The sequence below is a fragment of the Diospyros lotus genome, chromosome 13 (assembly GCF_014633365.1).
Source record: "Diospyros lotus cultivar Yz01 chromosome 13, ASM1463336v1, whole genome shotgun sequence".
In the NCBI taxonomy this organism is placed as follows: domain Eukaryota; kingdom Viridiplantae; phylum Streptophyta; class Magnoliopsida; order Ericales; family Ebenaceae; genus Diospyros; species Diospyros lotus.
In genome coordinates this window covers 1,629,623-1,644,522 of record NC_068350.1, presented here as the reverse complement: position 1 = coordinate 1,644,522, position 14,900 = coordinate 1,629,623, and the positions used below count along the sequence as shown (strand labels likewise).

The window sequence follows — 14,900 nt, the reverse complement described above, 5'->3', positions numbered from 1 at the left end:
CTAAGAGATTGACGGCAAAGCCCTTTGATTTAACCAATGATAGATTTGAGAGACATGAAGGATCGAAACTTCTTTAGATAAAATCACTTGAACTCAAGGATTGATGGGGATTTATCTAGAGTTTGATTTCCAATAGATTTGGACATGATACCATTTGATATTTTCTTTTTTAGCAAGATTCCTTGAATTTTTGCTAGGGCTATAGCATTTGTATTTGCACATTTGATTTGGAATATTGTGGAGATTTATGCCATAGTCTTTTTGTTCCATCCATAGGATTTGAGCAACTACATATTCACCTTTAGTGAACAAGAATGGAATGGAATTTGAGTTTCTCTTAAACAGAGACACTAGGAAATATCTTATAACTTAACATGGATCACTAGTGTTCTTTTTAGCCATTTTGCCTCCAAGATGGGATTTCTTAGGATTGGATTGAAATCTAGCATATAGGCAAACACTAAACACAATGTTCATCCTATTAGCTATAGAATATAGCAATGGTCCAATCATATTTCTATATAGCTCATTGTCCACCATTTGGCATTTCCCATATTTGTTTAGGCTTGATGAACTATTCTTTTGAGAGGCTGGAAATATTAAATTTCTTAAGAAGATGTATTTTTTTTTTTTTTTTTAAACTATACCCTTAAGCTACTAATCTAGCTCAATTCTTCTTTTATCCATTTTGATTCTAAACAATCATTTGGTTCATATGGTTGGGTGATCTTTAGGTCTTGGAACCAATCGCATACATCACTTCTTTCAAATTTATTTAGCCCTTCTTGCATAGCCATAAACCAATTTTCATCATTCAAGGCTTTCTTAATGCTTTTTGGCTTTCTTGAGATATAAAGACATCATATTAACACTTATTTCTAATGAGAAGATCTTGTTCTAATTTTTCTAGAAACATTTTCTATGATCTCATTATCTTGCACACATTTTCTCTTAGAAATGATGATTTTCTCTTTTCATGAGCTACATTTTCTTCATTAAGCAATTAAGCTTATTATCATTTGATAGATTTGATTCTAATGATCTAATGAGAATTTTTCAAATCTTTATCCTAATTCTTTATCACCACTTTCCTTGGGTTTTGGAACTTCAACCCTCACATAATTAACTGTAACTAGAATAGATTCTTCTATTTTTAGAGTCATATTATTAAATACTCTATATACTTTACTTTGAGTAGAATATCTTAAGAAAATTCTTTCATCAAATCTTTTCTAAAGAGTTTTTACCATTGTTAAGAATAAAACATGTACTGCAAAAAACATGAAAATATGGAATATTTGGTTTATAACTCATAGGGGTTTTCTTTAAGATAGGCTTTATAAAAATCCTATTCAACATATAGCATGAGATGTTAATGGCTTAGACTAAAAATGAATTTTGTCACATAGCACAATTCTAGCCATTTCTTGTAAAGATCTATTTTTCTTTTCAAGTACCTTATTTTGTTCTAGCACTAGAAAATTATGACCAATACCATTTTCATCACAATAGTGTTTGAATTGCTCATTTCAAAATTTTCCCCACGATTGCTTTTAATTTTTGAAATACATATATTTTTGTCTCTTGAAAATATTTCAAATGACCTAAATATCACTTTTATATGCAAGAAACATTAGCAAGTAAATCTAGACAAGTCATCTACAATGACAAGAGCATAAGGTTTTCTATCTATGGTTTGGGTTCTCATTAGGTCTAAAAAGATCTAAACGAAGTAGGTTTGGAGACCAAGAGGTTGAGACTTCATTTGAAGGTTTAAGAATTACACCTAGTTGTTTGCCTTTCATACCTATACCACAAATGTGGTCTTTTCAATATTTGAGCTTGGGCAATTCTTCAACAAGATCACGTTGGATAGATAGTCAACAACATTCATGCTCACATGACCTAGTCTTTTATGACATAGCCAAGTTTTGAAGGCTTAAATGATATACTTATTTGTTAGCCTTTCATGGATGCCTCACAAATATTTTTCATATTTAAGCTTTAGGCAATTTCTCAACAAGATCATGTTTGGATAGATTATAGGAGCATATTCATATTTGCATGACTTAGTCTATTATGCCATAGATAAATATTTGAGATATGGATTATACTGGGCATTTCTCTTATACTAGACAAGAATAAGTCTATGCACAAATTCTATCCTATTTTCTATGATCTTTATTTTATTTGTGACAAGATATTTTCACATGAATTATCATTAAAGCATACTTCATATCTTTATCACATAATTGACTTATGCTAGCTAGGTTATGCATAGGAGCATTTATCAAGAAAGTATTTCTAGCATATATCAACAAACTTCGTTCTTCCTTTACTCAATGCACATATCAAAACATAATAGAGTGCAAGCATATCATTCATTTTTATCAAGAACTAATAAGCATAGGGAGTTAAGGGATAGAAGCATACCACCAAGATTTTGATTAATAAAATCTTTCTTACACTTGGTTGGCAAAATGAGGAGTGATCTTCTTGTCCACTTCCTCCTTCCTTCATGCTTGATCCATCCATAAAGATTTCTCTTTAAAGTTCATTTGGATGTCAAGCAACCTACATAAACACTATCCACAAGCTTTTGGTGCCCAAACCACCTTGGGTTCACCCATGTTAGCATAGAGCTCCTCCTTAGGAACCCAAACTTGTTTTAGCTTATGTGGATGTTTTGTTATGAAACCTTTATGTTCAAAATGATACCAATGACTAGGATGTGTAGCAAAGGGTTTTCGTTTGAAATTCATTTTCCTTTTATCCTTATGCACATTCCTCTTAAAATGATCATTTTTAGGTTTCAAAACATACTTGGATCCTTGGGGTTTAATATTGGAAACAGTAGACACCTTAGTTCCCTTAGGAATCCATTTCAAATTAGGACCACTAGTTGATTTCCTTTTAAAAGGACAACAAAATGCAATGTGGCCTTTCTTGCAACAATAAAAACATTTAATATCATGAGAGGTGTGTGAAGGTGAGCTTTTGACATTAGCTCTTTGACTAATAAAATTTTGAACACCTATTTCATGATCACAAGAATTTGAAATCTCCTCTTTTAAAATGGATTTCTCATTTAATGCACTGTTCGAGGATTTCAATTCAAATTCTTCCAAAAATTTTTCCTTTAAAAATTCTTTATTGGAAGTAATCAAATATTCATTCTTAGATTTTAAAACTTCCAATTCTTTTGACAGTAAATCTAATTTCTTTTTAACAGTTTTATTTTTCAAACATAGATTTTCAAAATTTTCATATAAATCATTCAAAGCATTCAATAACTCTTCATTTGAAAAATCATTCTCACTGTCATCAACATAAGCATACGAAGAACTAGACTCATGATCATTTTCAATATCATTACAATCATTAAAATTGACAGTAGAAGTAGAGGTTACCTCCTCTTCTTCATTTACCATGAGGCACGTGTTTGAGCTTTCTTCACTAGAGGTATGGGAACTTTCTTTCTCCTCTATTTGTTGATGATTCAATAAATTTTTAACCTGTAAATTTTCATCAACATGCTCACAAGACTTGTTAGAGAGATATAATGAATCAAGAGTACTCAATATCTCTTTAGCACTAGAGCACTTAGAAATTTTTGCATAAACATCTTCAAGTAAAGCTTGATGCAAAATTTTCATAGCTTTGATATTTAAAACAAAACTGTTTTTATCATCTTCACTCCAAACGGATTTTGGTTTTGAAACAAATCCTTTTTCTACAATATACCACAAATTAAAATCAATAGATTGCAAGTAAATACAAATCCTTTTTCTCCAAAAATCATAATAAGAACCATCAAAGTACGGTGCCACATTTGTAGGATAACCTTCCTTAAGAGCCATGGATCTCTCCTTAGGTTGTTAAACCTTGAAACAGGGAGTTAGGCTCTGATACCAATTGTTAGAACAGTAGGTTCTATGGCACACACCAAGAGGGGGGGTGAATTGGTGATTTTTAAAAATCTTGATTGATATAACTTGAAAAACTTTTTAATACAGGTTGAAGTTTTAATGATTTAAAACGTGAAGCATATAAAATGACAAGAGTGAAACAAGTGAGGAATTAAGGAATGCTTGGAAAGATAAAGATGATTTAAAGAACACAAGCACACAAGAACACCAAGATTTATAGTGGTTCGGCTTAACCCAAGCCTAATCCACTACCTTAGCTCCTCACTAAGGATTTTTCAAACCATCCACTAAAACCCCCTACTTAAACCAAGTAGGTCCTCTAGTCCAAGACTAGGAATTACAAAAACCTCCCACTGAATTGGGCCCTCTAGCTACACAAGCTAGGAAGAAAAAGAAATGTAGAATATGAGAGGATCTAAGAGATGAATCTCTTAGTTACAATGTCTCTCAAGATTAAACAAGGCTTAAATGAATGTATTAACAATAATAGAATAAAGCCTTGGAGAGAAAAGTATAACAATGAAAGCCCAGAACACTGTAAATACAAAGGAATATAAACCGTAAGCTCAAATCAATTCATTTCCATCCATTAGCCTCCTCTTGATCATCTATCACATGTATATATAAGTGTCCCACGAAGTTGAAGAGAAATATAGCCGTTTGGAGCCGTTGGGATTTGAAAAAATAGCCGTTGGAACTTTCTGCAAAAAGAAATAGTCGACAGAAGAAATATATAGTTGACTATTTTTATAACTAAAGCAAGAAATAGTCGACAGACAAAACGAATAGTCGACTATTTTATAACACAAAATTTCAATAGTCGACAGACACATTCCAATAGTCGACAGATGCTGAGATATGAAGAAATTTTTGAAACTTATGAACAAAAATAGTCGACAGATCAAAAGGCATAGTCGACTATTTTTACTCGATAGTCGACAGATGCTAAAATAGTCGACAGATGCTTAAATAGTCGACAGAACATCAAAAATAGTCGACTATTTTGAAGCATAGTCAACAGAATGAACCTGATAGTCGACTATTCTTTAGAAAAACTTGAATTTTCAATACATCCTTATTCGATTCTTTTAAAACCTCATTTTGATTATCTTGAAAGCAAGTTGAGATTATCAAAAGTATATTTTGAAACAAATCACTCTCAACAAGCAAGTTTTTCAAATCACTCTCAACCATACTCAGTATTTCTTCTATAAGTTTTCATATCTTGCTTCAAAGCTTATATACTAAAAATTCATTTTCTCATTCATATAATCCACATAGTAGAAATTGATTTTCATATAGACATTTATCAAAACCATTTCATTTCCAAGAGATATTAGATATCAAAATACCAAGAGATAGTTTTCTAAAATGAACACACTTTCAAAAACATGTTCTAGTTGGTCTTTTGCCTTAGAACAATTTTAGCTCTATGATGACCAACGACTTCAAAGCTAATTTGAAAATCATTTTAGGAGATTCTTTTAAGACTAAAAACTTGACTTTGCAAATCTCTAACTAAAATAGAAAATCATAAATCTTTTTGGTTTTCATTTTAACAATGCACTTGAAATTGATTTTGTTGAAAACCACCACCTTGATTCATGACTTAGGGATTTAATAACATATGTTTTTCATCATCAAAACTAAGCACAAGGGTAGAACATCATCCATGCCATCCATTTGGACAAGAGTGCATCACCTCTTCTTGTACAAGAGGTTCTATTTTCCAGCCTGCTCCTTAGCACTCAAACCTGAGCCTAAGCATCCTTCAAACCCAACATTCCATACCTCACTGGTAGATTACTTGTGGTTCTATCTTTTACCCATCCTAGGCAACACTAGACCTTCTATTCCCTTGCTCATTACCTACAAGGTGATTCTCCTTCCCTTTCCTTGCTTAATCCAGATTTTGATCAACCATGGGCTTCACCATACAAGACAACCCTTGCAGACACCCTTTTCCCCTCACTGTTCACAAGGACCCTCAATGCAAGAGCCAAAGCTATACTAGATTCCTCCCTCTCACAATCTAGCCCAAGCTTACACAATGAATCTAATCAAACCATTTTCCAGATTTCCCTATTGTTATACCCTGGTTCATAGGTTAGTTTAGGACATCCCAAAGGATTCTCCTTGCTGGCCAGCATTCCAAATTCCATCCCTTGGCCTTGGAATCAACTAATTCCATGTCCTATTAGTAGTGTTTTCCCTCATAGGTAAGAACCCTAGCTTTAGGAGACCTAGGCATACCTATTCCACAACTCTACTACACCTAACCTTCCACACCAGAAGCAATTTCCAGCAAGCTTCCTAAATTCCAGCAAGCTCATATACGCTTGGGAATTCCTTAGGGACACATCATCACCACTAGGTTCACTTCACCTAGCTCCACCATGAGACAAGGCTTAGATAGGTTCCCAAAACATCCTAGAAACTGATTTCTAATGGGATTTACTGATTTTGGAGACTTCTACCTTTGGAGACCTAGCCAGAACTACATGGATTCTATTCCTATACACCTGCAAATTTTCCCTTCCCCTGATATCCTTAGCCTTAGATACCTTTCCTAGTCCTTGCTCACCATTGTGAGCCATCCTCAACAAATGACACAGCCTAACCTTATCATAGGCTATCCTTTAGTGGCTGCAGCTTATCCACATATAAATGCAAGCATGCACCACATAACCTCCATTCTTGAGGGTTGCTACCATCTCTCTAAGAGATCCTTGCAACTTCTTAGGACTCCAATTCTCACTATCTTATTATTCCTAAGGACATTAGGCTTTCTATTAAAACAGGGACATATTTTACAGCTTCTAATATTCTGGAACAGCTCCACCATGCTTCCTGTTCTCACATCTCCAATTATCTTGGCCTTAGTTTGATGCCTAGACAAACCATTTCCCATTTCCTATGAGAATTACACCCGAACCCTAGGACCTATGCTATTTTTACTGCATACCTAGAAAGACTATAGGACATCCGCACTCTCATAGCCAAAACCACACATGGTGTTTGAACATTCAGGGCTGGTTCTTCCTTGGGATTCTTTCTTCTTGTTTGGGCAATTCTTCTTCATATGCCCTTCTTCATAGCAAAGAAAGCATTTAATCACTTTCTTGCCATTCCTAGACTTAGACCGAGACCTACCTTTAAACCTAGGGTCTCTTCTTCTTGTTCTAGAGTTCACTGCCAAGGCTTCTATGGTAGATTTTGGGACTCTACCTTGTGTTGAAAATCTTTGGTACAACTGCTTGGACAGGGTTCTAAACATGTAAAGTGTCTCTAGTCTATCCCAAAGATCCTTCGCGGTTGTCTTCTTTGACACCTCCCGCAAGACTTTTATCTTCTAGACTTAGAATAAGGGTGTTAAAAAACTCTTTGATGGTTTCTATCCTCCTATCCCTGATTTCCTTTTTCTGGACTTCAGATAGGGTTTTCGGGCATAGGCTTTCCAGCCTCTAGGGCTTCCTCCAGTCCAAGATTCCCTAATAAAGCTCTCATCTTCATCCTCCATAGGCCAAAAACGTTTTGGCCATCAAGCTTCTTCACATCATACCGTGCGGCAAAGGCTATAGAAGCCATTCCTGCGAGTATGGGGTGAAATTCTAAGTTCTTGATGGATCTTGATGAGAGACCCGTCTCTGATACCAAATTGTTAGAAATTGGGAACACTGGCAGCCTTTAATCACCCAAGAAACCACTCAAACACCTCACAACTCACCCGACCAACATACCACAACACAACCATATACTAAAGAACAGAAATTTAACGCAAGAACAGAACAAGAAATGAAAACATCAAACCATACAAGGAGACAAAGATTATCTTGGTTCAGGCCAACTTGAATCAGCCCTGCATCCAGCCTTCAAACCCGAGCACAACCTCTTTATTTGATAGATGATCAGTATAGCAACTCCACTCTTTCTCTCTCACGATACAAGCCTCTCCCAAGAATGTACAAAGACTACTTACACACACATATAGCCTTCCACTCTCAAAGCTCTCATGAAAAACAGAAAGAGAACATGCGGCCTCTTAACCCCTAGCCCTCATTGCCCTATTTATAGACAACAGTGAAATTTCCTAGGCACATAATTGATATTTATAGTTTGACCCCCAAACTTTGAACTAATTACACTTGAGGCCCAACGCCTATCAACTAACCATTTAACCACATATAAACAACTGCACAAAAATCTTATCACTAACTCGAGACAATCTTCAACAATAACTGAAAATATGATGTATAACCTGTTTCTATGTTGTATTATCCATGAAGCCCAAGTAGCTGTTTGATTGTAATGACACATCAATGTGACAATGAATTTGTATGCTGTTGGGTTTGCATCTGGTAAAGTTATTGGTACTACATAGGGTGTACATGTTTGGTGCTACCATAGTAATGACAGATCAGCAACAATAGGTGGGTAGAAATTTTTTTTAAAGTGTCAACATGGTATTTCTTATCTATATATTGGGCATAGTGAAAGCTCCTTCTCTTTCATTGGCGCAATTTTCTTTGTTTAATTCAGTAAACAATTTCGATAGTCTAGTTAACGAACTAGGGTAGGATAGCAAGCGAAGCAATAAGGAATGTAGTTTGTAGCCGTCCTCCTTTCTTTTAAGAAAAAGAGTGAATATATACAGAACTAAGATTTTAGTACCTGGAGGAACAATAAGCAAGGCTAAAGTTCATCTAGTGTGCTAAGCAGGAGTTGGTCCTTAATAGTTGTTTTAGTTGTACCTTTCGATGAGCCAACTTGATGTAGCATAGAATCTATGGGTAACTTATATTCTTTCATTCTCTCTAAATGTCTATATTCCCCCAAGGGTTGTTATATGGTGTGTCTCCACTGAACTATATTTAAGAAGCACAAACATGGACAAAATGAAAAGGGTTAAAAAAGAGGACAAAGAAACAATGTGGTAAATGGAAAGAAAATACTTTTTCCGTGTAGCCTTTTATTTTATATATATGAATGTAAGACAACTATCTACCAATTATGTTTAAAAAGTAACCATTTTACGTGGAAAACATCATCTCAACCATACTCTTAAGGTTCATTTCATGTAGAAACACTCTCTCATCAGTCATAAAGCATGGCGATGCTAAACTGTAGTTTAACTTGATTGCAGTTTATTTATGAAAAAGGATAATACCATGGATCGAATATCACAGTCCAATACATCATTAATGCCCCCAGATAAAATAAAAAGTGCTAACCCAAATAAAATAATGTAATTGATCTTATCCCTTTATTAGTTATCAAGTACCTTCCCTATTATAAACTTTTTCTTGTCAACATAATACTACTTTAATAATTATTGTAAGAATAATGATAAGGAAGCAAGCTATCAGTGACCAAAAGTGTAGCTTTGGAAACATAATCTCATTCAAAGTTGCTATCTCATGGAGTGGTTAGTGATAAAATATTTGCTAGAAGTTTCTCTCAACATTATTTATGGCAGATTTATTCCTTAGGGCTTGATTTATGGTGCGTAGAACACTAATTGTTAGACGAATGTGAGATAATTTTGTTCTTTTTTTAATCCCCTATTGATTTACCATTTGGGACGCTTTTGATTGTTGCTTTAACTAAATGTTGGGGATGCATCCTTGATGAGTTCCTTCTCAAATTGACAATAAAATATGTGGTTTTGTTTCTAATGAATATTCAATATTATGAAAGAATAGTGTATCTCCCATCACTATTACTAACTTTAGAAAATTGTCCCCGCACTCACTAAGAATGCACTCAGCAGTCTCAACTTTCTCCCTTCATTTGCTTCTAACAGGTTTAACAATCAATTAACATTTGTGCTCTTATTTTGAAGCAATTTAATCCTCAACTTAAAGTAATTGGACTAAATATCATAAGATCCTGATAATTTGTTGTGCAAGGATCAACATTCATTTTCAAAATGGAATGAATCCTGCCTAGTAAAACATCTATGCAATTTAATGTTATTGTTTCTAAATCCTAAGCTCAAAATCCTTCGAAAGGAGTTGTCACTTATTGCAGCGACTAGTTATTGCCTAAAATAATTGATTAGCCTCTATTGTTAAACTAAGATTATGCAACCAAATGATGTAGTTGGAGACAAGGGAACCTTGTCTGTTAACTACTTTCTTCTCAACCGATATAAATGATTTTTGTCATTTTCAACAAATACATTGAAAATGACAAAAATCTAAGGCTGCGTTCTCTTTGCTTTTCAATTTTGAATTTTGAATTCATTTTTAGTTTTTTGTTTTGATAGTCTGTTTTTAAAAAATTGAAAACGCGTTCTCTTTGTCATTTTGAAAAACTATTTCTCAAAACAGAAAATTAGAAAACACGTTCTCTTTGAAATTTTGAAAATAATTTTTTAATGATATTTTATTCAATAAATTTGATTATTTAGTAAATTAAAAATATTTAATATTTATAAATTATTAAAAAAATATCAACATTTTAAAGTTAATGAATTTTATAATATTTTTTCTATTATAATAATAAAATATGAATAAATAAATGTATTTTGAGTTTTGAGTTTGTTTTAGATGAAAACACTCAAAACAACTTTTTGTTGTTTTGAGTTTTCTTTACAATTTTTTTTTTTTATTTTCAAAAATGCATTTTTAAAAACAGTAAAGAGAACGCGTTTTCATTATTTTAGAAAATTGAAAACTAAAAATGACTTGAAAATAACAAAGAGAACGCAACCTAAAATATTTTTCATATCTTACATTTTTCAATTTATATCTTGGTTAACAAATATTATCTTAAAACAAAGATAAGAGGACTTAAGTGTAATAAGAGAAATATGACATTTATATAGATGGAACTTAACTTATTTTTGTCCAAATTTTTCCATTCTCAGCAAAGCAAAGAGAGATAGACTAAAGGAAAAAAAAATAAAATGAAGTAAGGAGCTAATTGGTGGCCAGGTGTAGTTGCCAAAGGAAATAAGTAGTCAATGGTGAGTAGTAGTTAGATGGTAACTATGAACTTGCGGTTCAAGTGAGCTAAAATTTACAATTTTCTTTAGATATTTTTCACAACCCAACTTTGCATTCTATTTCGTTTAGCTCTTAGGACCCTTAATACACCTTTGCATTTATTAAAGATTGAAAAAAGGAGGAAATAGAGAAAAACAAGCCACGGCACATGACCAAACCACTAAAGAGGTTGAAAGAGTTTGGGTGAGTCATATTTCTTAGTTTTAAGCTATCAAGTGATATATATATATATATATATTACTTCTATGAAGTCTTTAGATCATGGATATTAATTTTCAAGTGAGGATCTTGCAAACAAAATGGAAAAATTTTGAGTTTAATAAGCCATGGTGTTCAAACAAGGGTGTCAGGCATAGTTTTGCTAAGTTTAAGGGTCTAAGTGAAATAAATCTAAAAAATTGGCTATTATATGAGATTAAGAATGACTTTATAGCGCATTATGTGATAATTCCTGAAAAGCCAAATGGAAGCACCAACGAAACCCACAAAGTATATAGTAAAATGATATTTTTCATGAACAAGCTGTTTGATATATGTTTCATAATCGTAATATAAATAATAGTTTTTGGTTTTACAAGAGTTAAGAAAAGATTATTATTTTACAAAAGGGTACACTACATCGAGCACACATGAGTTTTGGCAAAAAGACATAAACATTATCTAACATTTGAAAAATGACAAAGACCCCTTTCGATTTAAAAAGTAAGTAAAAAAAACTATTATACCTTTATGACTTTAACTATTTATCTCTCATTTTTCTCTTGTCGATAACAACCAATTATCTTTCTCTCTCAAATATTTCTCATTGATTGAGAATAATTATAGTGTTATTTCTCTTTCTTATCTCTATCTCTATTTCCATTTGTTTTCTTTCTTTCATATTCAATCCAACGACAATCCCAAACCTAATTAATCCCTCTAAGCATTGTTGATCAATTATTTCCTAACTATTGTCAAATGGTTTTGATTACTCTTTCATTGGTTGATTACTATGTTCATCTAAAAAATATCTCTATTAGTTGTTTATTATAACTTATGATAAATTTAAAATTTTATCAAAAATTAATATTTAAATTGTAATACTTAATTAACAATTGCCAGATTGCACAATCACTAATTGAGTTTTTTTTAAAAAGGTAAAAATTAAACTACAACCATTAAGCAACACCCCCTCGGAGTGAACTTTCATTCAAAATTTTATATTTTTTTTATCTATACCTGCGTAACATGAATCAACTCTTTGATAGAATTTTATATGCTCAAAATTCCTTTATTTGATTTAGTGTAGAGTTTGTTTAGAATTGAGTGTTTAGAGTTTTGATCCATCTATACATGACATATAAAATTAGTACCAAAACTTAATTTCCTATCTTAGTCTTATCTCTTAACCTTAATCTTTTCTAGTTCTCCATCCTTGTTTATTTACTTTTGCTTTGGTCTCAATCTCAGTGGCATTCCTTGCAAACTCACCTTAATCTATCAAGAAGCTAGACCTCTATCTCTATTCCCTTTTTAAACATATAACCAATGTTCAAATTATGCTATATATATTTTGGACATATATGATTATATTATTATAGGGATAATGTATTAACCCATTACCTATAAGGGTTGATTATTTTGTTTTTGTTGATTTGTTGGATTTTATGGTTTTACAAATATTCTTATTTGGTTTCATTATATCTTTAAAACCCACAAATTTTGAAAAATATCTTCTTCTTTTTGGTAAACATAGCGGCATAATTATTATTAAATAAAATTGTTTATTTATTTACTAGTTTAGTTATCTTATAAAAATGAATTTTATGGTGAAAAGGAAAAAAGAATAAACTAATTAGGTGGGATTTATGTAGAACACAAAAAGATAATAATAAAAATATAAATATAAATAAGAAGACAAAATGAACCACGACAAGCAAGGTCGAATATAAAAGGAAGGAGAAATCATAGTTTTCCACCATTTGTTTCATTTTAGTTGCAATCATGCTCTCTCTCTCTCTATCTCTCTCTGAACTCTATCTTCTCTTTCTCGTCCTAAAACTCTTTATCAGGAAATTGCGTTTGGTAAGGAATTGAATAGCCCTAGCCATTTTTAGCGACATTTTAGGGTTGGACCCTTTCGGTAAGAATTTCGATGGCTTCCTCCCTGTTTTCTGATTTTTATGTATACATTCACTACCTATATATATGTACATGAGCTATTGAATGAATACTAACTTCTTTAAACTCAGATATACTAAGATCTGACCATCAGATCAACGCGGCTTTAAGATTTTGGGTCACCAGGATAAGTGGAGTTTGATAGTCAATTTCAATCATTAGAATCGCTGGATATGGTGGTCAGTAGTTTTTTTTTTTTTCAAAAATGTTAATGTTTAACAAAAAAAATTTAGATATACTAAATTTAGTTGTTAGATTGTCTTCATTTTTTGGGTATATGAATCGACACAATTAGGGGAATCTAATGGTTGATCCTAATCATCGGAATCCCTAGCTAGCATCAAAATTTAATTTTTCAGATATATAAAAATTCAACTATTAGATCATTTTCATTCTCAGATATGTTAGTCACCACTATATTAGGGAATTTGGTGGTTATTCTAATTACTAGAACCACCAGTGTGAATTGTGATTGGATTGCCTAAACCTCTTGTTTTCTCGGCTAAGAGGTTTGTTTGGCTATAATCCTTGGGTTGCTCCAACTAGGTTTAAAATATAATGAGTTTGATTTTAAATTATAGATTAGGCCTTACTCTTTTAAGATAAAATGGTGTCCTTCATCACTAAAATTATAAATTGGGTTGGTTTATGGCTTCAATTTGGTGAGGTCCAATGGACTAAATTGAACCCAATTTTGTTGAATTAGATCTAGCTGCTAGTTGTAGCAATCCTTTAAGTTGGCCTAAATCAATTTGATTTTTATTGGATTCGATGATTTGAATTGCAGCTTCTTGATTGTCTCAAATATCTTGGATGCATCCAATTAGACTAATCTCTACTCATGATATTTAATTATAACCAATTAGATTTCCCTTTAAGCCTTATAGGAATAACAAGTGACTCATGAATCACTTAGTTGATAAGAGATCTAAAGAAGAGACATTCTTAGCATGATTTATATCAAGTGAGATTAAATCCAAGGAGTGTTCCATGTTGGCCGATGATGGCAACTTAGGCATTACTAGAATCCTGACTCTTAATTGACTCAATTAGTCTAATGCTAACATGTTACCACCTCTATTTGATTATATTGATTTCATAAATAATTTTTCAAGTAATCAAAATGTAATATGTATATAGTGAGACTGGGTTATACATGTATATATATACATGTAAACTAGTAAAATATATGAATGAGTCAAGATGAGTGTTGTGCACATACCACATACACAAGTTCAAATTAACACATGCAACCTATGTGTGAGTATGCAACACATGGTCTACACTCACGTGTACCTCATATGGTAAGGCCATGATTATATAGTAGCGTAGCACTATGAATTCCATGACACCAAATTCAACTTGCGTTTAAAGCATAGTGGGATAGATTGAACGCAAGTATGATATGATACTGTGGACTTTGGCATGTCATGACCTCTGTATATGTTAGTAGGATTATACACAACTATTTTTGATTTTCTATGTGTTATATGGCATCATTACTATTAGTGTATTTGTTTAGTTTTATTAGCTTTACCCCATATTTTATTGTATATCATGTCTTTAATTTTATTACTGTTATTCTTGATTTGTTATTCCACAAATTTATTACAACTACTTAAAACGAGACTTAGAAATATGGATGAATAGATTCATGGGTAGTTGAAAACACACTATCATGGTTGTTAACAACCTTGCACACTATACCACCATCATACTCAATTATTGAAGTTACCATTTTCCCCATTATGTTCTATAGTTTATGCATTTCTTATAGCAGGATTGTTTGCATTCTCCCCTT

The 14,900-nt window shown here is 32.5% G+C and overlaps 2 protein-coding genes across 2 annotated transcripts in view; both read left to right on the top strand.

Annotated features, from left to right (window-relative positions):
- LOC127788311 (peptidyl-prolyl cis-trans isomerase FKBP17-1, chloroplastic) overlaps positions 1 to 14,900 on the top strand; it is a 47,344-nt gene that overhangs the window by 8,204 nt on the left and 24,240 nt on the right. The gene's annotated exons all lie outside the window — the stretch shown is intronic.
- LOC127788312 (signal recognition particle 14 kDa protein-like) overlaps positions 1 to 14,900 on the top strand; it is a 28,271-nt gene that overhangs the window by 8,220 nt on the left and 5,151 nt on the right. The gene's annotated exons all lie outside the window — the stretch shown is intronic.